Source organism: Hyla sarda, unplaced genomic scaffold (assembly GCF_029499605.1).
Source record: "Hyla sarda isolate aHylSar1 unplaced genomic scaffold, aHylSar1.hap1 scaffold_1029, whole genome shotgun sequence".
NCBI classification, from domain to species: Eukaryota; Metazoa; Chordata; class Amphibia; order Anura; family Hylidae; genus Hyla; species Hyla sarda.
Genome location: NW_026607648.1, coordinates 48,795 through 74,453, shown reverse-complemented (window position 1 = coordinate 74,453; position 25,659 = coordinate 48,795). Strand labels below are relative to the sequence as shown.

The window sequence follows — 25,659 nt, the reverse complement described above, 5'->3', positions numbered from 1 at the left end:
GTCTATTACGGCCTTCATAGAAGCAACAGGAGATTGTTGCATCCATCTTGAACCCTCAGAACTACAGTGCTATGATGTCACTCACTTCCACAGGCCTTGCAGAGTGTAAACAACAACAACCCAGCTTTGTTGTGTATGTAACCAAAGGGATTTGTGATGTCACCTAGAACCTTCACAGCAGCGACAGCTTTATGAGGAGCATCAGCACTGCTCTGCCTGAGCAGAACCATCACCGCCATAGGTTGTCAAATAACCCGGATTTAACCCACACAGGTAAGTCCAATGGGGTGCAGGCATGTCCTCTATGCTTACAGCTTCCCGTGGGTGTTGGTTTGATACCGTTTGGGGACAGCCAAGGAGGCATCTGCAGGCAACAAAGGTAGGTGTGTGCTTGTGTGTGTGTTTCCTATGCAGATCCTAAGCCCAGTGTCACATGCAAGTAGGAGGAGTAAGAAGGGTTCCTGGCAAATCCGGGTTATGGATTGCATTTAAAAAGGCCCCGTGGGAGTGCAATGGGCCCCTGTCTTGCTGCTTAGCAATAATGGTATGGGTTTAGGTTCTGCTGTGTGTACTGGTGGTTGACTGCCCCCCAGCCCAGAGTGTGCATGGAAAATTGTCTGGCAGCCTCCCTGACAGCAAGCAGTGATAGTGCCCATGAAGGGGACCTTGTTGGGCCCGCCCCTTTCACGGTTATCGCTTCTCGGCCTTTTGGCTAAGATCAAGTGTAGTATCTGTTCTTATCAGTTTAATATCTGATACGTCCCCTATCTGGGGACCATATATTAAATGGATTTTTGAGAACGGGGGCCGATTTCGAAGCTTGCTTCCGTCGCCCTATGCATTGACCCGATATGGCAGTATCTTCGGGTACAGTGCACCACCCCCTTACAGGGTTAAAAAGAAAGATTCCTACTTTCATTGCTACCTGCTTGCTGGCTAGCCAGCTAGCCAGCCCTGTGGGCCTTGCTGCTGCTGCAGCCAAAAAACAAAAGGTGGTGCTGCTGCTGCTTCTGCTGCTTCTGCTTCTGCTTGTGTCTGGCCCCTGTTGGAGCGTCCAGGCACAGGACTTCTGCTGCTGCTGACTAAATGGCCTCCTTAATTGGATCATTTGAGTAGCCAGCACACCTGTGCAGGTAGGGCATGACATGATAGGCAGCTGCCTTGATAGCGGGTGGGTGCTGAATGTTCCTAATTGACAAAATAAGATTAATGCTTATGAAGAAATATAAAATCTCATCCCTTCCCCAATATCGCGCCACACCCCTACCCCTTAATTCCCTGGTTGAACGTGATGGACATATGTCTTTTTTCGACCGTACTAACTATGTAACTATGTAACATAACATGGGGGGGGGGGGGGGGGGTCTCCTGGCTGTTCACACAGGTGTGTCATTGCTGTACATTGACCATGCATTGCTTCTGTGGTATTGCAAAGGCAAAGACAAATGCTTCCAGCCATCCATTGCACTAATGGATTGGTCATCAGCTGGCTGTCTATGTCCCGCATCAATATAGACCAAAGTACAGAGGGTTAGGCTATGCTATTGTGCACCTACCTGATGCATCAGAAGGTGCGAGGCCCTTGCTAAATTCTGTGCACAGACTTTGAGATCTATGCTTTAGACTGTATCTAAACCTGCTCCAACATGGACTGACATTCTGGCCTACTTTCAGCCGATGCGACTTGTCTGTCGCTGAACAGTCGCTTTTTATGTATTCAGCACCTATGTATAATGTTGTAAAAATGCTCTAGAAGCTAAAGTCGCAGAAATGTCACACATATTTGGCCTGCAACTTTCTGTGCGACAAATTCAGACAGGAAAAATCAGTATAAATCCTTAGAAAATTATCCCCCAGTGTCTCCATCTGCTGGCGGTATTGAATAAGCATTGCTGCACTGATGGGGTATGCATTAGACGAAAAAAAAGAAGAAAAAGAAGAATAATACGCCCAGAAAAGAGGCGAAAAGGAGAAAAACGTAAAAAAACGTGAAAAAAAAGTAAGAGGAAGAGAAGGGAAAAAAAGGTGGAAATGGGTTTAAAAGTGATTTCGGCGGAGAAATATATATATATATATATATATATATATATATATATATATATATATGCGCACACACACACATAGATATAAACGTATTCTCCGTTGAGATATTGCAGCCGCTGCTGTGTCCAGGCCCAGGAGCCTTAGCACTGTGCTGTGATGTCACTCAATACCACTGACATCACTAGGTGTAAACAACATCTCTCCTTTGCTGTGTATGTGACTATGGAGCTGTTTGGTGATGTCGTCTATTACGGCCTTCATAGAAGCAACAGGAGATTGTTGCATCCATCTTGAACCCTCAGAACTACAGTGCTATGATGTCACTCACTTCCACAGGCCTTGCAGAGTGTAAACAACAACAACCCAGCTTTGTTGTGTATGTAACCAAAGGGATTTGTGATGTCACCTAGAACCTTCACAGCAGCGACAGCTTTATGAGGAGCATCAGCACTGCTCTGCCTGAGCAGAACCATCACCGCCATAGGTTGTCAAATAACCCGGATTTAACCCACACAGGTAAGTCCAATGGGGTGCAGGCATGTCCTCTATGCTTACAGCTTCCCGTGGGTGTTGGTTTGATACCGTTTGGGGACAGCCAAGGAGGCATCTGCAGGCAACAAAGGTAGGTGTGTGCTTGTGTGTGTGTTTCCTATGCAGATCCTAAGCCCAGTGTCACATGCAAGTAGGAGGAGTAAGAAGGGTTCCTGGCAAATCCGGGTTATGGATTGCATTTAAAAAGGCCCCGTGGGAGTGCAATGGGCCCCTGTCTTGCTGCTTAGCAATAATGGTATGGGTTTAGGTTCTGCTGTGTGTACTGGTGGTTGACTGCCCCCCAGCCCAGAGTGTGCATGGAAAATTGTCTGGCAGCCTCCCTGACAGCAAGCAGTGATAGTGCCCATGAAGGGGACCTTGTTGGGCCCGCCCCTTTCACGGTTATCGCTTCTCGGCCTTTTGGCTAAGATCAAGTGTAGTATCTGTTCTTATCAGTTTAATATCTGATACGTCCCCTATCTGGGGACCATATATTAAATGGATTTTTGAGAACGGGGGCCGATTTCGAAGCTTGCTTCCGTCGCCCTATGCATTGACCCGATATGGCAGTATCTTCGGGTACAGTGCACCACCCCCTTACAGGGTTAAAAAGAAAGATTCCTACTTTCATTGCTACCTGCTTGCTGGCTAGCCAGCTAGCCAGCCCTGTGGGCCTTGCTGCTGCTGCAGCCAAAAAACAAAAGGTGGTGCTGCTGCTGCTTCTGCTGCTTCTGCTTCTGCTTGTGTCTGGCCCCTGTTGGAGCGTCCAGGCACAGGACTTCTGCTGCTGCTGACTAAATGGCCTCCTTAATTGGATCATTTGAGTAGCCAGCACACCTGTGCAGGTAGGGCATGACATGATAGGCAGCTGCCTTGATAGCGGGTGGGTGCTGAATGTTCCTAATTGACAAAATAAGATTAATGCTTATGAAGAAATATAAAATCTCATCCCTTCCCCAATATCGCGCCACACCCCTACCCCTTAATTCCCTGGTTGAACGTGATGGACATATGTCTTTTTTCGACCGTACTAACTATGTAACTATGTAACATAACATGGGGGGGGGGGGGGGGGGGTCTCCTGGCTGTTCACACAGGTGTGTCATTGCTGTACATTGACCATGCATTGCTTCTGTGGTATTGCAAAGGCAAAGACAAATGCTTCCAGCCATCCATTGCACTAATGGATTGGTCATCAGCTGGCTGTCTATGTCCCGCATCAATATAGACCAAAGTACAGAGGGTTAGGCTATGCTATTGTGCACCTACCTGATGCATCAGAAGGTGCGAGGCCCTTGCTAAATTCTGTGCACAGACTTTGAGATCTATGCTTTAGACTGTATCTAAACCTGCTCCAACATGGACTGACATTCTGGCCTACTTTCAGCCGATGCGACTTGTCTGTCGCTGAACAGTCGCTTTTTATGTATTCAGCACCTATGTATAATGTTGTAAAAATGCTCTAGAAGCTAAAGTCGCAGAAATGTCACACATATTTGGCCTGCAACTTTCTGTGCGACAAATTCAGACAGGAAAAATCAGTATAAATCCTTAGAAAATTATCCCCCAGTGTCTCCATCTGCTGGCGGTATTGAATAAGCATTGCTGCACTGATGGGGTATGCATTAGACGAAAAAAAAGAAGAAAAAGAAGAATAATACGCCCAGAAAAGAGGCGAAAAGGAGAAAAACGTAAAAAAACGTGAAAAAAAAGTAAGAGGAAGAGAAGGGAAAAAAAGGTGGAAATGGGTTTAAAAGTGATTTCGGCGGAGAAATATATATATATATATATATATATATATATATATATATATATATATATATGCGCACACACACACATAGATATAAACGTATTCTCCGTTGAGATATTGCAGCCGCTGCTGTGTCCAGGCCCAGGAGCCTTAGCACTGTGCTGTGATGTCACTCAATACCACTGACATCACTAGGTGTAAACAACATCTCTCCTTTGCTGTGTATGTGACTATGGAGCTGTTTGGTGATGTCGTCTATTACGGCCTTCATAGAAGCAACAGGAGATTGTTGCATCCATCTTGAACCCTCAGAACTACAGTGCTATGATGTCACTCACTTCCACAGGCCTTGCAGAGTGTAAACAACAACAACCCAGCTTTGTTGTGTATGTAACCAAAGGGATTTGTGATGTCACCTAGAACCTTCACAGCAGCGACAGCTTTATGAGGAGCATCAGCACTGCTCTGCCTGAGCAGAACCATCACCGCCATAGGTTGTCAAATAACCCGGATTTAACCCACACAGGTAAGTCCAATGGGGTGCAGGCATGTCCTCTATGCTTACAGCTTCCCGTGGGTGTTGGTTTGATACCGTTTGGGGACAGCCAAGGAGGCATCTGCAGGCAACAAAGGTAGGTGTGTGCTTGTGTGTGTGTTTCCTATGCAGATCCTAAGCCCAGTGTCACATGCAAGTAGGAGGAGTAAGAAGGGTTCCTGGCAAATCCGGGTTATGGATTGCATTTAAAAAGGCCCCGTGGGAGTGCAATGGGCCCCTGTCTTGCTGCTTAGCAATAATGGTATGGGTTTAGGTTCTGCTGTGTGTACTGGTGGTTGACTGCCCCCCAGCCCAGAGTGTGCATGGAAAATTGTCTGGCAGCCTCCCTGACAGCAAGCAGTGATAGTGCCCATGAAGGGGACCTTGTTGGGCCCGCCCCTTTCACGGTTATCGCTTCTCGGCCTTTTGGCTAAGATCAAGTGTAGTATCTGTTCTTATCAGTTTAATATCTGATACGTCCCCTATCTGGGGACCATATATTAAATGGATTTTTGAGAACGGGGGCCGATTTCGAAGCTTGCTTCCGTCGCCCTATGCATTGACCCGATATGGCAGTATCTTCGGGTACAGTGCACCACCCCCTTACAGGGTTAAAAAGAAAGATTCCTACTTTCATTGCTACCTGCTTGCTGGCTAGCCAGCTAGCCAGCCCTGTGGGCCTTGCTGCTGCTGCAGCCAAAAAACAAAAGGTGGTGCTGCTGCTGCTTCTGCTGCTTCTGCTTCTGCTTGTGTCTGGCCCCTGTTGGAGCGTCCAGGCACAGGACTTCTGCTGCTGCTGACTAAATGGCCTCCTTAATTGGATCATTTGAGTAGCCAGCACACCTGTGCAGGTAGGGCATGACATGATAGGCAGCTGCCTTGATAGCGGGTGGGTGCTGAATGTTCCTAATTGACAAAATAAGATTAATGCTTATGAAGAAATATAAAATCTCATCCCTTCCCCAATATCGCGCCACACCCCTACCCCTTAATTCCCTGGTTGAACGTGATGGACATATGTCTTTTTTCGACCGTACTAACTATGTAACTATGTAACATAACATGGGGGGGGGGGGGGGGGGGGGGTCTCCTGGCTGTTCACACAGGTGTGTCATTGCTGTACATTGACCATGCATTGCTTCTGTGGTATTGCAAAGGCAAAGACAAATGCTTCCAGCCATCCATTGCACTAATGGATTGGTCATCAGCTGGCTGTCTATGTCCCGCATCAATATAGACCAAAGTACAGAGGGTTAGGCTATGCTATTGTGCACCTACCTGATGCATCAGAAGGTGCGAGGCCCTTGCTAAATTCTGTGCACAGACTTTGAGATCTATGCTTTAGACTGTATCTAAACCTGCTCCAACATGGACTGACATTCTGGCCTACTTTCAGCCGATGCGACTTGTCTGTCGCTGAACAGTCGCTTTTTATGTATTCAGCACCTATGTATAATGTTGTAAAAATGCTCTAGAAGCTAAAGTCGCAGAAATGTCACACATATTTGGCCTGCAACTTTCTGTGCGACAAATTCAGACAGGAAAAATCAGTATAAATCCTTAGAAAATTATCCCCCAGTGTCTCCATCTGCTGGCGGTATTGAATAAGCATTGCTGCACTGATGGGGTATGCATTAGACGAAAAAAAAGAAGAAAAAGAAGAATAATACGCCCAGAAAAGAGGCGAAAAGGAGAAAAACTTAAAAAAACGTGAAAAAAAAGTAAGAGGAAGAGAAGGGAAAAAAAGGTGGAAATGGGTTTAAAAGTGATTTCGGCGGAGAAATATATATATATATATATATATATATATATATATATGCGCACACACACACATAGATATAAACGTATTCTCCGTTGAGATATTGCAGCCGCTGCTGTGTCCAGGCCCAGGAGCCTTAGCACTGTGCTGTGATGTCACTCAATACCACTGACATCACTAGGTGTAAACAACATCTCTCCTTTGCTGTGTATGTGACTATGGAGCTGTTTGGTGATGTCGTCTATTACGGCCTTCATAGAAGCAACAGGAGATTGTTGCATCCATCTTGAACCCTCAGAACTACAGTGCTATGATGTCACTCACTTCCACAGGCCTTGCAGAGTGTAAACAACAACAACCCAGCTTTGTTGTGTATGTAACCAAAGGGATTTGTGATGTCACCTAGAACCTTCACAGCAGCGACAGCTTTATGAGGAGCATCAGCACTGCTCTGCCTGAGCAGAACCATCACCGCCATAGGTTGTCAAATAACCCGGATTTAACCCACACAGGTAAGTCCAATGGGGTGCAGGCATGTCCTCTATGCTTACAGCTTCCCGTGGGTGTTGGTTTGATACCGTTTGGGGACAGCCAAGGAGGCATCTGCAGGCAACAAAGGTAGGTGTGTGCTTGTGTGTGTGTTTCCTATGCAGATCCTAAGCCCAGTGTCACATGCAAGTAGGAGGAGTAAGAAGGGTTCCTGGCAAATCCGGGTTATGGATTGCATTTAAAAAGGCCCCGTGGGAGTGCAATGGGCCCCTGTCTTGCTGCTTAGCAATAATGGTATGGGTTTAGGTTCTGCTGTGTGTACTGGTGGTTGACTGCCCCCCAGCCCAGAGTGTGCATGGAAAATTGTCTGGCAGCCTCCCTGACAGCAAGCAGTGATAGTGCCCATGAAGGGGACCTTGTTGGGCCCGCCCCTTTCACGGTTATCGCTTCTCGGCCTTTTGGCTAAGATCAAGTGTAGTATCTGTTCTTATCAGTTTAATATCTGATACGTCCCCTATCTGGGGACCATATATTAAATGGATTTTTGAGAACGGGGGCCGATTTCGAAGCTTGCTTCCGTCGCCCTATGCATTGACCCGATATGGCAGTATCTTCGGGTACAGTGCACCACCCCCTTACAGGGTTAAAAAGAAAGATTCCTACTTTCATTGCTACCTGCTTGCTGGCTAGCCAGCTAGCCAGCCCTGTGGGCCTTGCTGCTGCTGCAGCCAAAAAACAAAAGGTGGTGCTGCTGCTGCTTCTGCTGCTTCTGCTTCTGCTTGTGTCTGGCCCCTGTTGGAGCGTCCAGGCACAGGACTTCTGCTGCTGCTGACTAAATGGCCTCCTTAATTGGATCATTTGAGTAGCCAGCACACCTGTGCAGGTAGGGCATGACATGATAGGCAGCTGCCTTGATAGCGGGTGGGTGCTGAATGTTCCTAATTGACAAAATAAGATTAATGCTTATGAAGAAATATAAAATCTCATCCCTTCCCCAATATCGCGCCACACCCCTACCCCTTAATTCCCTGGTTGAACGTGATGGACATATGTCTTTTTTCGACCGTACTAACTATGTAACTATGTAACATAACATGGGGGGGGGGGGGGGGGGGGGGTCTCCTGGCTGTTCACACAGGTGTGTCATTGCTGTACATTGACCATGCATTGCTTCTGTGGTATTGCAAAGGCAAAGACAAATGCTTCCAGCCATCCATTGCACTAATGGATTGGTCATCAGCTGGCTGTCTATGTCCCGCATCAATATAGACCAAAGTACAGAGGGTTAGGCTATGCTATTGTGCACCTACCTGATGCATCAGAAGGTGCGAGGCCCTTGCTAAATTCTGTGCACAGACTTTGAGATCTATGCTTTAGACTGTATCTAAACCTGCTCCAACATGGACTGACATTCTGGCCTACTTTCAGCCGATGCGACTTGTCTGTCGCTGAACAGTCGCTTTTTATGTATTCAGCACCTATGTATAATGTTGTAAAAATGCTCTAGAAGCTAAAGTCGCAGAAATGTCACACATATTTGGCCTGCAACTTTCTGTGCGACAAATTCAGACAGGAAAAATCAGTATAAATCCTTAGAAAATTATCCCCCAGTGTCTCCATCTGCTGGCGGTATTGAATAAGCATTGCTGCACTGATGGGGTATGCATTAGACGAAAAAAAAGAAGAAAAAGAAGAATAATACGCCCAGAAAAGAGGCGAAAAGGAGAAAAACGTAAAAAAACGTGAAAAAAAAGTAAGAGGAAGAGAAGGGAAAAAAAGGTGGAAATGGGTTTAAAAGTGATTTCGGCGGAGAAATATATATATATATATATATATATATATATATATATATATATATATATATATGCGCACACACACACATAGATATAAACGTATTCTCCGTTGAGATATTGCAGCCGCTGCTGTGTCCAGGCCCAGGAGCCTTAGCACTGTGCTGTGATGTCACTCAATACCACTGACATCACTAGGTGTAAACAACATCTCTCCTTTGCTGTGTATGTGACTATGGAGCTGTTTGGTGATGTCGTCTATTACGGCCTTCATAGAAGCAACAGGAGATTGTTGCATCCATCTTGAACCCTCAGAACTACAGTGCTATGATGTCACTCACTTCCACAGGCCTTGCAGAGTGTAAACAACAACAACCCAGCTTTGTTGTGTATGTAACCAAAGGGATTTGTGATGTCACCTAGAACCTTCACAGCAGCGACAGCTTTATGAGGAGCATCAGCACTGCTCTGCCTGAGCAGAACCATCACCGCCATAGGTTGTCAAATAACCCGGATTTAACCCACACAGGTAAGTCCAATGGGGTGCAGGCATGTCCTCTATGCTTACAGCTTCCCGTGGGTGTTGGTTTGATACCGTTTGGGGACAGCCAAGGAGGCATCTGCAGGCAACAAAGGTAGGTGTGTGCTTGTGTGTGTGTTTCCTATGCAGATCCTAAGCCCAGTGTCACATGCAAGTAGGAGGAGTAAGAAGGGTTCCTGGCAAATCCGGGTTATGGATTGCATTTAAAAAGGCCCCGTGGGAGTGCAATGGGCCCCTGTCTTGCTGCTTAGCAATAATGGTATGGGTTTAGGTTCTGCTGTGTGTACTGGTGGTTGACTGCCCCCCAGCCCAGAGTGTGCATGGAAAATTGTCTGGCAGCCTCCCTGACAGCAAGCAGTGATAGTGCCCATGAAGGGGACCTTGTTGGGCCCGCCCCTTTCACGGTTATCGCTTCTCGGCCTTTTGGCTAAGATCAAGTGTAGTATCTGTTCTTATCAGTTTAATATCTGATACGTCCCCTATCTGGGGACCATATATTAAATGGATTTTTGAGAACGGGGGCCGATTTCGAAGCTTGCTTCCGTCGCCCTATGCATTGACCCGATATGGCAGTATCTTCGGGTACAGTGCACCACCCCCTTACAGGGTTAAAAAGAAAGATTCCTACTTTCATTGCTACCTGCTTGCTGGCTAGCCAGCTAGCCAGCCCTGTGGGCCTTGCTGCTGCTGCAGCCAAAAAACAAAAGGTGGTGCTGCTGCTGCTGCTTCTGCTGCTTCTGCTTCTGCTTGTGTCTGGCCCCTGTTGGAGCGTCCAGGCACAGGACTTCTGCTGCTGCTGACTAAATGGCCTCCTTAATTGGATCATTTGAGTAGCCAGCACACCTGTGCAGGTAGGGCATGACATGATAGGCAGCTGCCTTGATAGCGGGTGGGTGCTGAATGTTCCTAATTGACAAAATAAGATTAATGCTTATGAAGAAATATAAAATCTCATCCCTTCCCCAATATCGCGCCACACCCCTACCCCTTAATTCCCTGGTTGAACGTGATGGACATATGTCTTTTTTCGACCGTACTAACTATGTAACTATGTAACATAACATGGGGGGGGGGGGGGGGTCTCCTGGCTGTTCACACAGGTGTGTCATTGCTGTACATTGACCATGCATTGCTTCTGTGGTATTGCAAAGGCAAAGACAAATGCTTCCAGCCATCCATTGCACTAATGGATTGGTCATCAGCTGGCTGTCTATGTCCCGCATCAATATAGACCAAAGTACAGAGGGTTAGGCTATGCTATTGTGCACCTACCTGATGCATCAGAAGGTGCGAGGCCCTTGCTAAATTCTGTGCACAGACTTTGAGATCTATGCTTTAGACTGTATCTAAACCTGCTCCAACATGGACTGACATTCTGGCCTACTTTCAGCCGATGCGACTTGTCTGTCGCTGAACAGTCGCTTTTTATGTATTCAGCACCTATGTATAATGTTGTAAAAATGCTCTAGAAGCTAAAGTCGCAGAAATGTCACACATATTTGGCCTACAACTTTCTGTGCGACAAATTCAGACAGGAAAAATCAGTATAAATCCTTAGAAAATTATCCCCCAGTGTCTCCATCTGCTGGCGGTATTGAATAAGCATTGCTGCACTGATGGGGTATGCATTAGACGAAAAAAAAGAAGAAAAAGAAGAATAATACGCCCAGAAAAGAGGCGAAAAGGAGAAAAACGTAAAAAAACGTGAAAAAAAAGTAAGAGGAAGAGAAGGGAAAAAAAGGTGGAAATGGGTTTAAAAGTGATTTCGGCGGAGAAATATATATATATATATATATATATATATATATATATATATATATATATGCGCACACACACACATAGATATAAACGTATTCTCCGTTGAGATATTGCAGCCGCTGCTGTGTCCAGGCCCAGGAGCCTTAGCACTGTGCTGTGATGTCACTCAATACCACTGACATCACTAGGTGTAAACAACATCTCTCCTTTGCTGTGTATGTGACTATGGAGCTGTTTGGTGATGTCGTCTATTACGGCCTTCATAGAAGCAACAGGAGATTGTTGCATCCATCTTGAACCCTCAGAACTACAGTGCTATGATGTCACTCACTTCCACAGGCCTTGCAGAGTGTAAACAACAACAACCCAGCTTTGTTGTGTATGTAACCAAAGGGATTTGTGATGTCACCTAGAACCTTCACAGCAGCGACAGCTTTATGAGGAGCATCAGCACTGCTCTGCCTGAGCAGAACCATCACCGCCATAGGTTGTCAAATAACCCGGATTTAACCCACACAGGTAAGTCCAATGGGGTGCAGGCATGTCCTCTATGCTTACAGCTTCCCGTGGGTGTTGGTTTGATACCGTTTGGGGACAGCCAAGGAGGCATCTGCAGGCAACAAAGGTAGGTGTGTGCTTGTGTGTGTGTTTCCTATGCAGATCCTAAGCCCAGTGTCACATGCAAGTAGGAGGAGTAAGAAGGGTTCCTGGCAAATCCGGGTTATGGATTGCATTTAAAAAGGCCCCGTGGGAGTGCAATGGGCCCCTGTCTTGCTGCTTAGCAATAATGGTATGGGTTTAGGTTCTGCTGTGTGTACTGGTGGTTGACTGCCCCCCAGCCCAGAGTGTGCATGGAAAATTGTCTGGCAGCCTCCCTGACAGCAAGCAGTGATAGTGCCCATGAAGGGGACCTTGTTGGGCCCGCCCCTTTCACGGTTATCGCTTCTCGGCCTTTTGGCTAAGATCAAGTGTAGTATCTGTTCTTATCAGTTTAATATCTGATACGTCCCCTATCTGGGGACCATATATTAAATGGATTTTTGAGAACGGGGGCCGATTTCGAAGCTTGCTTCCGTCGCCCTATGCATTGACCCGATATGGCAGTATCTTCGGGTACAGTGCACCACCCCCTTACAGGGTTAAAAAGAAAGATTCCTACTTTCATTGCTACCTGCTTGCTGGCTAGCCAGCTAGCCAGCCCTGTGGGCCTTGCTGCTGCTGCAGCCAAAAAACAAAAGGTGGTGCTGCTGCTGCTTCTGCTGCTTCTGCTTCTGCTTGTGTCTGGCCCCTGTTGGAGCGTCCAGGCACAGGACTTCTGCTGCTGCTGACTAAATGGCCTCCTTAATTGGATCATTTGAGTAGCCAGCACACCTGTGCAGGTAGGGCATGACATGATAGGCAGCTGCCTTGATAGCGGGTGGGTGCTGAATGTTCCTAATTGACAAAATAAGATTAATGCTTATGAAGAAATATAAAATCTCATCCCTTCCCCAATATCGCGCCACACCCCTACCCCTTAATTCCCTGGTTGAACGTGATGGACATATGTCTTTTTTCGACCGTACTAACTATGTAACTATGTAACATAACATGGGGGGGGGGGGTCTCCTGGCTGTTCACACAGGTGTGTCATTGCTGTACATTGACCATGCATTGCTTCTGTGGTATTGCAAAGGCAAAGACAAATGCTTCCAGCCATCCATTGCACTAATGGATTGGTCATCAGCTGGCTGTCTATGTCCCGCATCAATATAGACCAAAGTACAGAGGGTTAGGCTATGCTATTGTGCACCTACCTGATGCATCAGAAGGTGCGAGGCCCTTGCTAAATTCTGTGCACAGACTTTGAGATCTATGCTTTAGACTGTATCTAAACCTGCTCCAACATGGACTGACATTCTGGCCTACTTTCAGCCGATGCGACTTGTCTGTCGCTGAACAGTCGCTTTTTATGTATTCAGCACCTATGTATAATGTTGTAAAAATGCTCTAGAAGCTAAAGTCGCAGAAATGTCACACATATTTGGCCTGCAACTTTCTGTGCGACAAATTCAGACAGGAAAAATCAGTATAAATCCTTAGAAAATTATCCCCCAGTGTCTCCATCTGCTGGCGGTATTGAATAAGCATTGCTGCACTGATGGGGTATGCATTAGACGAAAAAAAAGAAGAAAAAGAAGAATAATACGCCCAGAAAAGAGGCGAAAAGGAGAAAAACGTAAAAAAACGTGAAAAAAAAGTAAGAGGAAGAGAAGGGAAAAAAAGGTGGAAATGGGTTTAAAAGTGATTTCGGCGGAGAAATATATATATATATATATATATATATATATATATATATATATATATGCGCACACACACACATAGATATAAACGTATTCTCCGTTGAGATATTGCAGCCGCTGCTGTGTCCAGGCCCAGGAGCCTTAGCACTGTGCTGTGATGTCACTCAATACCACTGACATCACTAGGTGTAAACAACATCTCTCCTTTGCTGTGTATGTGACTATGGAGCTGTTTGGTGATGTCGTCTATTACGGCCTTCATAGAAGCAACAGGAGATTGTTGCATCCATCTTGAACCCTCAGAACTACAGTGCTATGATGTCACTCACTTCCACAGGCCTTGCAGAGTGTAAACAACAACAACCCAGCTTTGTTGTGTATGTAACCAAAGGGATTTGTGATGTCACCTAGAACCTTCACAGCAGCGACAGCTTTATGAGGAGCATCAGCACTGCTCTGCCTGAGCAGAACCATCACCGCCATAGGTTGTCAAATAACCCGGATTTAACCCACACAGGTAAGTCCAATGGGGTGCAGGCATGTCCTCTATGCTTACAGCTTCCCGTGGGTGTTGGTTTGATACCGTTTGGGGACAGCCAAGGAGGCATCTGCAGGCAACAAAGGTAGGTGTGTGCTTGTGTGTGTGTTTCCTATGCAGATCCTAAGCCCAGTGTCACATGCAAGTAGGAGGAGTAAGAAGGGTTCCTGGCAAATCCGGGTTATGGATTGCATTTAAAAAGGCCCCGTGGGAGTGCAATGGGCCCCTGTCTTGCTGCTTAGCAATAATGGTATGGGTTTAGGTTCTGCTGTGTGTACTGGTGGTTGACTGCCCCCCAGCCCAGAGTGTGCATGGAAAATTGTCTGGCAGCCTCCCTGACAGCAAGCAGTGATAGTGCCCATGAAGGGGACCTTGTTGGGCCCGCCCCTTTCACGGTTATCGCTTCTCGGCCTTTTGGCTAAGATCAAGTGTAGTATCTGTTCTTATCAGTTTAATATCTGATACGTCCCCTATCTGGGGACCATATATTAAATGGATTTTTGAGAACGGGGGCCGATTTCGAAGCTTGCTTCCGTCGCCCTATGCATTGACCCGATATGGCAGTATCTTCGGGTACAGTGCACCACCCCCTTACAGGGTTAAAAAGAAAGATTCCTACTTTCATTGCTACCTGCTTGCTGGCTAGCCAGCTAGCCAGCCCTGTGGGCCTTGCTGCTGCTGCTGCAGCCAAAAAACAAAAGGTGGTGCTGCTGCTGCTTCTGCTGCTTCTGCTTCTGCTTGTGTCTGGCCCCTGTTGGAGCGTCCAGGCACAGGACTTCTGCTGCTGCTGACTAAATGGCCTCCTTAATTGGATCATTTGAGTAGCCAGCACACCTGTGCAGGTAGGGCATGACATGATAGGCAGCTGCCTTGATAGCGGGTGGGTGCTGAATGTTCCTAATTGACAAAATAAGATTAATGCTTATGAAGAAATATAAAATCTCATCCCTTCCCCAATATCGCGCCACACCCCTACCCCTTAATTCCCTGGTTGAACGTGATGGACATATGTCTTTTTTCGACCGTACTAACTATGTAACTATGTAACATAACATGGGGGGGGGGGGGGGGGGGTCTCCTGGCTGTTCACACAGGTGTGTCATTGCTGTACATTGACCATGCATTGCTTCTGTGGTATTGCAAAGGCAAAGACAAATGCTTCCAGCCATCCATTGCACTAATGGATTGGTCATCAGCTGGCTGTCTATGTCCCGCATCAATATAGACCAAAGTACAGAGGGTTAGGCTATGCTATTGTGCACCTACCTGATGCATCAGAAGGTGCGAGGCCCTTGCTAAATTCTGTGCACAGACTTTGAGATCTATGCTTTAGACTGTATCTAAACCTGCTCCAACATGGACTGACATTCTGGCCTACTTTCAGCCGATGCGACTTGTCTGTCGCTGAACAGTCGCTTTTTATGTATTCAGCACCTATGTATAATGTTGTAAAAATGCTCTAGAAGCTAAAGTCGCAGAAATGTCACACATATTTGGCCTGCAACTTTCTGTGCGACAAATTCAGACAGGAAAAATCAGTATAAATCCTTAGAAAATTATCCCCCAGTGTCTCCATCTGCTGGCGGTATTGAATAAGCATTGCTGCACTGATGGGGTATGCATTAGACGAAAAAAAGAAGAAAAAGAAGAATAATACGCCCAGAAAAGAGGCGAAAAGGAGAAAAACGTAAAAAAACGTGAAAAAAAAGTAAGAGGAAGAGAAGGGAAAAAAAGGTGGAAATGGGTTTAAAAGTGATTTCGGCGGAGAAATATATATATATATATATATATATATATATATATATATGCGCACACACACACATATATATAAACGTATTCTCCGTTGAGATATTGCAGCCGCTGCTGTGTCCAGGCCCAGGAGCCTTAGCACTGTGCTGTGATGTCACTCAATACCACTGACATCACTAGGTGTAAACAACATCTCTCCTTTGCTGTGTATGTGACTATGGAGCTGTTTGGTGATGTCGTCTATTACGGCCTTCATAGAAGCAACAGGAGATTGTTGCATCCATCTTGAACCCTCAGAACTACAGTGCTATGATGTCACTCACTTCCACAGGCCTTGCAGAGTGTAAACAACAACAACCCAGCTTTGTTGTGTATGTAACCAAAGGGATTTGTGATGTCACCTAGAACCTTCACAGCAGCGACAGCTTTATGAGGAGCATCAGCACTGCTCTGCCTGAGCAGAACCATCACCGCCATAGGTTGTCAAATAACCCGGATTTAACCCACACAGGTAAGTCCAATGGGGTGCAGGCATGTCCTCTATGCTTACAGCTTCCCGTGGGTGTTGGTTTGATACCGTTTGGGGACAGCCAAGGAGGCATCTGCAGGCAACAAAGGTAGGTGTGTGCTTGTGTGTGTGTTTCCTATGCAGATCCTAAGCCCAGTGTCACATGCAAGTAGGAGGAGTAAGAAGGGTTCCTGGCAAATCCGGGTTATGGATTGCATTTAAAAAGGCCCCGTGGGAGTGCAATGGGCCCCTGTCTTGCTGCTTAGCAATAATGGTATGGGTTTAGGTTCTGCTGTGTGTACTGGTGGTTGACTGCCCCCCAGCCCAGAGTGTGCATGGAAAATTGTCTGGCAGCCTCCCTGACAGCAAGCAGTGATAGTGCCCATGAAGGGGACCTTGTTGGGCCCGCCCCTTTCACGGTTATCGCTTCTCGGCCTTTTGGCTAAGATCAAGTGTAGTATCTGTTCTTATCAGTTTAATATCTGATACGTCCCCTATCTGGGGACCATATATTAAATGGATTTTTGAGAACGGGGGCCGATTTCGAAGCTTGCTTCCGTCGCCCTATGCATTGACCCGATATGGCAGTATCTTCGGGTACAGTGCACCACCCCCTTACAGGGTTAAAAAGAAAGATTCCTACTTTCATTGCTACCTGCTTGCTGGCTAGCCAGCTAGCCAGCCCTGTGGGCCTTGCTGCTGCTGCAGCCAAAAAACAAAAGGTGGTGCTGCTGCTGCTTCTGCTGCTTCTGCTTCTGCTTGTGTCTGGCCCCTGTTGGAGCGTCCAGGCACAGGACTTCTGCTGCTGCTGACTAAATGGCCTCCTTAATTGGATCATTTGAGTAGCCAGCACACCTGTGCAGGTAGGGCATGACATGATAGGCAGCTGCCTTGATAGCGGGTGGGTGCTGAATGTTCCTAATTGACAAAATAAGATTAATGCTTATGAAGAAATATAAAATCTCATCCCTTCCCCAATATCGCGCCACACCCCTACCCCTTAATTCCCTGGTTGAACGTGATGGACATATGTCTTTTTTCGACCGTACTAACTATGTAACTATGTAACATAACATGGGGGGGGGGGGGGGGGGGGTCTCCTGGCTGTTCACACAGGTGTGTCATTGCTGTACATTGACCATGCATTGCTTCTGTGGTATTGCAAAGGCAAAGACAAATGCTTCCAGCCATCCATTGCACTAATGGATTGGTCATCAGCTGGCTGTCTATGTCCCGCATCAATATAGACCAAAGTACAGAGGGTTAGGCTATGCTATTGTGCACCTACCTGATGCATCAGAAGGTGCGAGGCCCTTGCTAAATTCTGTGCACAGACTTTGAGATCTATGCTTTAGACTGTATCTAAACCTGCTCCAACATGGACTGACATTCTGGCCTACTTTCAGCCGATGCGACTTGTCTGTCGCTGAACAGTCGCTTTTTATGTATTCAGCACCTATGTATAATGTTGTAAAAATGCTCTAGAAGCTAAAGTCGCAGAAATGTCACACATATTTGGCCTGCAACTTTCTGTGCGACAAATTCAGACAGGAAAAATCAGTATAAATCCTTAGAAAATTATCCCCCAGTGTCTCCATCTGCTGGCGGTATTGAATAAGCATTGCTGCACTGATGGGGTATGCATTAGACGAAAAAAAAGAAGAAAAAGAAGAATAATACGCCCAGAAAAGAGGCGAAAAGGAGAAAAACGTAAAAAAACGTGAAAAAAAAGTAAGAGGAAGAGAAGGGAAAAAAAGGTGGAAATGGGTTTAAAAGTGATTTCGGCGGAGAAATATATATATATATATATATATATATATATATATATATATGCGCACACACACACATAGATATAAACGTATTCTCCGTTGAGATATTGCAGCCGCTGCTGTGTCCAGGCCCAGGAGCCTTAGCACTGTGCTGTGATGTCACTCAATACCACTGACATCACTAGGTGTAAACAACATCTCTCCTTTGCTGTGTATGTGACTATGGAGCTGTTTGGTGATGTCGTCTATTACGGCCTTCATAGAAGCAACAGGAGATTGTTGCATCCATCTTGAACCCTCAGAACTACAGTGCTATGATGTCACTCACTTCCACAGGCCTTGCAGAGTGTAAACAACAACAACCCAGCTTTGTTGTGTATGTAACCAAAGGGATTTGTGATGTCACCTAGAACCTTCACAGCAGCGACAGCTTTATGAGGAGCATCAGCACTGCTCTGCCTGAGCAGAACCATCACCGCCATAGGTTGTCAAATAACCCGGATTTAACCCACACAGGTAAGTCCAATGGGGTGCAGGCATGTCCCTCTATGCTTACAGCTTCCCGTGGGTGTTGGTTTGATACCGTTTGGGGACAGCCAAGGAGGCATCTGCAGGCAACAAAGGTAGGTGTGTGCTTGTGTGTGTGTTTCCTATGCAGATCCTAAGCCCAGTGTCACATGCAAGTAGGAGGAGTAAGAAGGGTTCCTGGCAAATCCGGGTTATGGATTGCATTTAAAAAGGCCCCGTGGGAGTGCAATGGGCCCCTGTCTTGCTGCTTAGCAATAATGGTATGGGTTTAGGTTCTGCTGTGTGTACTGGTGGTTGACTGCCCCCCCAGCCCAGAGTGTGCATGGAAAATTGTCTGGCAGCCTCCCTGACAGCAAGCAGTGATAGTGCCCATGAAGGGGACCTTGTTGGGCCCGCCCCTTTCACGGTTATCGCTTCTCGGCCTTTTGGCTAAGATCAAGTGTAGTATCTGTTCTTATCAGTTTAATATCTGATACGTCCCCTATCTGGGGACCATATATTAAATGGATTTTTGAGAACGGGGGCCGATTTCGAAGCTTGCTTCCGTCGCCCTATGCATTGACCCGATATGGCAGTATCTTCGGGTACAGTGCACCACCCCCTTACAGGGTTAAAAAGAAAGATTCCTACTTTCATTGCTACCTGCTTGCTGGCTAGCCAGCTAGCCAGCCCTGTGGGCCTTGCTGCTGCTGCAGCCAAAAAACAAAAGGTGGTGCTGCTGCTGCTTCTGCTGCTTCTGCTTCTGCTTGTGTCTGGCCCCTGTTGGAGCGTCCAGGCACAGGACTTCTGCTGCTGCTGACTAAATGGCCTCCTTAATTGGATCATTTGAGTAGCCAGCACACCTGTGCAGGTAGGGCATGACATGATAGGCAGCTGCCTTGATAGCGGGTGGGTGCTGAATGTTCCTAATTGACAAAATAAGATTAATGCTTATGAAGAAATATAAAATCTCATCCCTTCCCCAATATCGCGCCACACCCCTACCCCTTAATTCCCTGGTTGAACGTGATGGACATATGTCTTTTTTCGACCGTACTAACTATGTAACTATGTAACATAACATGGGGGGGGGGGGGGGGGTCTCCTGGCTGTTCACACAGGTGTGTCATTGCTGTACATTGACCATGCATTGCTTCTGTGGTATTGCAAAGGCAAAGACAAATGCTTCCAGCCATCCATTGCACTAATGGATTGGTCATCAGCTGGCTGTCTATGTCCCGCATCAATATAGACCAAAGTACAGAGGGTTAGGCTATGCTATTGTGCACCTACCTGATGCATCAGAAGGTGCGAGGCCCTTGCTAAATTCTGTGCACAGACTTTGAGATCTATGCTTTAGACTGTATCTAAACCTGCTCCAACATGGACTGACATTCTGGCCTACTTTCAGCCGATGCGACTTGTCTGTCGCTGAACAGTCGCTTTTTATGTATTCAGCACCTATGTATAATGTTGTAAAAATGCTCTAGAAGCTAAAGTCGCAGAAATGTCACACATATTTGGCCTGCAACTTTCTGTGCGACAAATTCAGACAGGAAAAATCAGTATAAATCCTTAGAAAATTATCCCCCAGTGTCTCCATCTGCTGGCGGTATTGAATAAGCATTGCTGCACTGATGGGGTATGCATTAGACGAAAAAAAAGAAGAAAAAGAAGAATAATACGCCCAGAAAAGAGGCGAAAAGGAGAAAAACGTAAAAAAACGTGAAAAAAAAGTAAGAGGAAGAGAAGGGAAAAAAAGGTGGAAATGGGTTTAAAAGTGATTTCGGCGGAGAAATATATATATATATATATATATATATATATATATATATATATATATGCGCACACACACACATAGATATAAACGTATTCTCCGTTGAGATATTGCAGCCGCTGCTGTGTCCAGGCCCAGGAGCCTTAGCACTGTGCTGTGATGTCACTCAATACCACTGACATCACTAGGTGTAAACAACATCTCTCCTTTGCTGTGTATGTGACTATGGAGCTGTTTGGTGATGTCGTCTATTACGGCCTTCATAGAAGCAACAGGAGATTGTTGCATCCATCTTGAACCCTCAGAACTACAGTGCTATGATGTCACTCACTTCCACAGGCCTTGCAGAGTGTAAACAACAACAACCCAGCTTTGTTGTGTATGTAACCAAAGGGATTTGTGATGTCACCTAGAACCTTCACAGCAGCGACAGCTTTATGAGGAGCATCAGCACTGCTCTGCCTGAGCAGAACCATCACCGCCATAGGTTGTCAAATAACCCGGATTTAACCCACACAGGTAAGTCCAATGGGGTGCAGGCATGTCCTCTATGCTTACAGCTTCCCGTGGGTGTTGGTTTGATACCGTTTGGGGACAGCCAAGGAGGCATCTGCAGGCAACAAAGGTAGGTGTGTGCTTGTGTGTGTGTTTCCTATGCAGATCCTAAGCCCAGTGTCACATGCAAGTAGGAGGAGTAAGAAGGGTTCCTGGCAAATCCGGGTTATGGATTGCATTTAAAAAGGCCCCGTGGGAGTGCAATGGGCCCCTGTCTTGCTGCTTAGCAATAATGGTATGGGTTTAGGTTCTGCTGTGTGTACTGGTGGTTGACTGCCCCCCAGCCCAGAGTGTGCATGGAAAATTGTCTGGCAGCCTCCCTGACAGCAAGCAGTGATAGTGCCCATGAAGGGGACCTTGTTGGGCCCGCCCCTTTCACGGTTATCGCTTCTCGGCCTTTTGGCTAAGATCAAGTGTAGTATCTGTTCTTATCAGTTTAATATCTGATACGTCCCCTATCTGGGGACCATATATTAAATGGATTTTTGAGAACGGGGGCCGATTTCGAAGCTTGCTTCCGTCGCCCTATGCATTGACCCGATATGGCAGTATCTTCGGGTACAGTGCACCACCCCCTTACAGGGTTAAAAAGAAAGATTCCTACTTTCATTGCTACCTGCTTGCTGGCTAGCCAGCTAGCCAGCCCTGTGGGCCTTGCTGCTGCTGCAGCCAAAAAACAAAAGGTGGTGCTGCTGCTGCTTCTGCTGCTTCTGCTTCTGCTTGTGTCTGGCCCCTGTTGGAGCGTCCAGGCACAGGACTTCTGCTGCTGCTGACTAAATGGCCTCCTTAATTGGATCATTTGAGTAGCCAGCACACCTGTGCAGGTAGGGCATGACATGATAGGCAGCTGCCTTGATAGCGGGTGGGTGCTGAATGTTCCTAATTGACAAAATAAGATTAATGCTTATGAAGAAATATAAAATCTCATCCCTTCCCCAATATCGCGCCACACCCCTACCCCTTAATTCCCTGGTTGAACGTGATGGACATATGTCTTTTTTCGACCGTACTAACTATGTAACTATGTAACATAACATGGGGGGGGGGGGGGGGGGGGGGGGTCTCCTGGCTGTTCACACAGGTGTGTCATTGCTGTACATTGACCATGCATTGCTTCTGTGGTATTGCAAAGGCAAAGACAAATGCTTCCAGCCATCCATTGCACTAATGGATTGGTCATCAGCTGGCTGTCTATGTCCCGCATCAATATAGACCAAAGTACAGAGGGTTAGGCTATGCTATTGTGCACCTACCTGATGCATCAGAAGGTGCGAGGCCCTTGCTAAATTCTGTGCACAGACTTTGAGATCTATGCTTTAGACTGTATCTAAACCTGCTCCAACATGGACTGACATTCTGGCCTACTTTCAGCCGATGCGACTTGTCTGTCGCTGAACAGTCGCTTTTTATGTATTCAGCACCTATGTATAATGTTGTAAAAATGCTCTAGAAGCTAAAGTCGCAGAAATGTCACACATATTTGGCCTGCAACTTTCTGTGCGACAAATTCAGACAGGAAAAATCAGTATAAATCCTTAGAAAATTATCCCCCAGTGTCTCCATCTGCTGGCGGTATTGAATAAGCATTGCTGCACTGATGGGGTATGCATTAGACGAAAAAAAAGAAGAAAAAGAAGAATAATACGCCCAGAAAAGAGGCGAAAAGGAGAAAAACTTAAAAAAACGTGAAAAAAAAGTAAGAGGAAGAGAAGGGAAAAAAAGGTGGAAATGGGTTTAAAAGTGATTTCGGCGGAGAAATATATATATATATATATATATATATATATATATATATATATATGCGCACACACACACATAGATATAAACGTATTCTCCGTTGAGATATTGCAGCCGCTGCTGTGTCCAGGCCCAGGAGCCTTAGCACTGTGCTGTGATGTCACTCAATACCACTGACATCACTAGGTGTAAACAACATCTCTCCTTTGCTGTGTATGTGACTATGGAGCTGTTTGGTGATGTCGTCTATTACGGCCTTCATAGAAGCAACAGGAGATTGTTGCATCCATCTTGAACCCTCAGAACTACAGTGCTATGATGTCACTCACTTCCACAGGCCTTGCAGAGTGTAAACAACAACAACCCAGCTTTGTTGTGTATGTAACCAAAGGGATTTGTGATGTCACCTAGAACCTTCACAGCAGCGACAGCTTTATGAGGAGCATCAGCACTGCTCTGCCTGAGCAGAACCATCACCGCCATAGGTTGTCAAATAACCCGGATTTAACCCACACAGGTAAGTCCAATGGGGTGCAGGCATGTCCTCTATGCTTACAGCTTCCCGTGGGTGTTGGTTTGATACCGTTTGGGGACAGCCAAGGAGGCATCTGCAGGCAACAAAGGTAGGTGTGTGCTTGTGTGTGTGTTTCCTATGCAGATCCTAAGCCCAGTGTCACATGCAAGTAGGAGGAGTAAGAAGGGTTCCTGGCAAATCCGGGTTATGGATTGCATTTAAAAAGGCCCCGTGGGAGTGCAATGGGCCCCTGTCTTGCTGCTTAGCAATAATGGTATGGGTTTAGGTTCTGCTGTGTGTACTGGTGGTTGACTGCCCCCCAGCCCAGAGTGTGCATGGAAAATTGTCTGGCAGCCTCCCTGACAGCAAGCAGTGATAGTGCCCATGAAGGGGACCTTGTTGGGCCCGCCCCTTTCACGGTTATCGCTTCTCGGCCTTTTGGCTAGATCAAGTGTCTGGTCAGGAGGATCCTGGGAGTTTGTCCTACCTTTTCCAAGGGGGGCTGCTACGAGGAACCGAAAAGGCGATCGACAAGATGGGTGTTCGCATCCGTTACCTTACATCCGGTGAAACGCGGATTCGTTTTTCCTTTCGCTTTGATGTTGATGAAGACAAGCAAGAACTCGTCCAACTTTCTTATTTTGTGAAAGAAACTCTCTACAAGCTTCTTGGGGTGAAGAAAGAGAACATCGTCTGTCTCAGAGATCCTCGGAAGGGCAGCTTCATCCTAACTCTGGACTCTGCTTATGCATGCCAGAATCTTTTTGAGAAGCTGAAAAGCAATCAAGACCTTGCTGAGCTTGATGGGATCACGGTCACAGTGTTGTATACTGGAGGCGATATTCCTCTAGTTGTGTGTATGCACAATCCCTTTGTGACTGTGTCCCATATTGAGCTCTTTTTGGGGAAATACTGCAGTTCTGTTAAGTATTCCCATAAGGTGATGAATTCAGAAGACCTATGGACGGGGAAACATAAGTTTTTTGTGAAAATGAAGGAGGATGCTACTGGCATTGGAGGGTTGTGTCATCCACCCTCCAACTTTTCTATCGGTCGGGATAAGGGCTATTTGTTTTATCCCGAGATGCCTACTTTTTGTAGGAAATGTAAGAAATTCGGACATACTATGGAAGTTTGCACGGACACTACAGTTCGCTGTGGTCGGTGCAATCAAGAAGGCCATGTTTCTAAGGACTGTGCTAAAATCGTCTGCAACATTTGTGGTGAAGAAGGCCATGCCTTTAAAGATTGCAGTCTCCGTTCCAGTGTAGCTAGATCGTGGGCTGACCGTGTAGCGGGGAGAGTGGGTGTAGTGCAAGCTGAAGTACCACCTGCGAAAGCACCCCAGCGGTCTGAGGCGCCTTCAGAAAAGCCGGCTGTAACTTCTCATGTCGTGGCGGAGCTTATGGACCTTTCTGCTGTGCCTGAGACAGAGGGGAGACCTTCTGTGGAGGGTTCTGGTGGTGGAGGGTCACTAGTGAGCAGTGAAGCCATGGAGGTTGGCGTGAAGGAGATCAAGCGGAAGAAGGAACTTGGAGATGAGCCACAACTTGGCATTAAACGGCCTGTCAAAAAAAGCTCAGACGAATGTGAGGACAGTCAACATGCATGGAGGCCTTCTATAAGATCAGCGTCCGATCCAAAAAATATCAAAGAGTTCGAAAGCCCGGAGTCACCTGTGGGTTTCATATCGGACTCAAACTCCAGTAGCGAATAGCTTCCTTAAAGTGCTCCTCTCTTAATGTGAGAGGTCTAAAGAGCCCTACGAGAAGGGCTGCTTTGTTTAGTTTTTTAGAGACCTTGGACTGTTCTCTGTTCTTTTTACAAGAATGTGGAATTGAACATAGTCCAAATTATGAGGACCTTTGTCGTAGCTGGACTTTGGGACCATCGGTCTGGTCGGGTGACAATCTGAACAGATCTTCAGGTGTTGGGATCTTGTTTAGAGGTTCAGATGTACAAGTTTTGTCCTTCTTAGAAATTATACCTGGTAGAGCGCTATTAGTTAATATTAAGTACAATGGCTCAGAGATTAAGCTTTTTAACATCTATGCTTCTCCTGAAAAAAATGAGAGAGCCGACTTGATTAATGATATTCAGGCTTTTATCCCAGGTTCAACACCTATTTTAATGGCTGGAGATTTTAATTGTTGTATGAGTGGTGATCATCGTGAGAGTGGAAGTGTGCATGTCAGAGTGGATAAAACAGAGAAACAGATTAAGAGTATGACTGAGGATTTTAACTTTACCGATGTCTGGAGGAGAAAATACCCAGACGACCCTGGTTACACATGGGAAAATAATGTCTGCAAATCCAGGATTGATTTTATTTTTTTATCGGAAAGTTTTAATCTAGTTGAGGTTTCTCTTTTATCGAATATTTTCTCTGATCATAAGTTATTACATGCACATGTCACTTTACCTGGCCTAGAGAAAGGCAGAGGCGTTTGGAAGCTCAACACTACTTTATTAGAGGACATGAAAACAAAAAATGATTTTATTGCTGCTTATAACAAATGGAGATTGC

General features: G+C 46.2%; 10 non-coding genes across 10 annotated transcripts; all 10 read left to right on the top strand.

Moving 5' to 3' along the window:
* The first annotated feature begins 692 nt into the window (after window positions 1-692).
* On the top strand, window positions 693-883 carry LOC130298977 (U2 spliceosomal RNA). The gene has a single exon (XR_008850185.1). It is a non-coding gene; the product is annotated as a U2 spliceosomal RNA (small nuclear RNA).
* A 2,095-nt stretch (window positions 884-2,978) lies between these two features.
* LOC130298976 (U2 spliceosomal RNA) lies at window positions 2,979-3,169 on the top strand. Its single transcript, XR_008850184.1, has one exon. It is a non-coding gene; the product is annotated as a U2 spliceosomal RNA (small nuclear RNA).
* Window positions 3,170-5,269: 2,100 nt separating this feature from the next.
* On the top strand, window positions 5,270-5,460 carry LOC130298975 (U2 spliceosomal RNA). The gene has a single exon (XR_008850183.1). It is a non-coding gene; the product is annotated as a U2 spliceosomal RNA (small nuclear RNA).
* A 2,089-nt stretch (window positions 5,461-7,549) lies between these two features.
* LOC130298973 (U2 spliceosomal RNA) lies at window positions 7,550-7,740 on the top strand. The gene has a single exon (XR_008850181.1). It is a non-coding gene; the product is annotated as a U2 spliceosomal RNA (small nuclear RNA).
* Window positions 7,741-9,845: 2,105 nt separating this feature from the next.
* On the top strand, window positions 9,846-10,036 carry LOC130298972 (U2 spliceosomal RNA). The gene has a single exon (XR_008850180.1). It is a non-coding gene; the product is annotated as a U2 spliceosomal RNA (small nuclear RNA).
* A 2,098-nt stretch (window positions 10,037-12,134) lies between these two features.
* LOC130298971 (U2 spliceosomal RNA) lies at window positions 12,135-12,325 on the top strand. Its single transcript, XR_008850179.1, has one exon. It is a non-coding gene; the product is annotated as a U2 spliceosomal RNA (small nuclear RNA).
* A 2,089-nt stretch (window positions 12,326-14,414) lies between these two features.
* LOC130298970 (U2 spliceosomal RNA) lies at window positions 14,415-14,605 on the top strand. Its single transcript, XR_008850178.1, has one exon. It is a non-coding gene; the product is annotated as a U2 spliceosomal RNA (small nuclear RNA).
* Window positions 14,606-16,695: 2,090 nt separating this feature from the next.
* Window positions 16,696-16,886, top strand: LOC130298969 (U2 spliceosomal RNA). The gene has a single exon (XR_008850177.1). It is a non-coding gene; the product is annotated as a U2 spliceosomal RNA (small nuclear RNA).
* Window positions 16,887-18,979: 2,093 nt separating this feature from the next.
* On the top strand, window positions 18,980-19,170 carry LOC130298967 (U2 spliceosomal RNA). Its single transcript, XR_008850176.1, has one exon. It is a non-coding gene; the product is annotated as a U2 spliceosomal RNA (small nuclear RNA).
* Window positions 19,171-21,264: 2,094 nt separating this feature from the next.
* LOC130298966 (U2 spliceosomal RNA) lies at window positions 21,265-21,455 on the top strand. Its single transcript, XR_008850175.1, has one exon. It is a non-coding gene; the product is annotated as a U2 spliceosomal RNA (small nuclear RNA).
* Window positions 21,456-25,659: the final 4,204 nt, after the last annotated feature.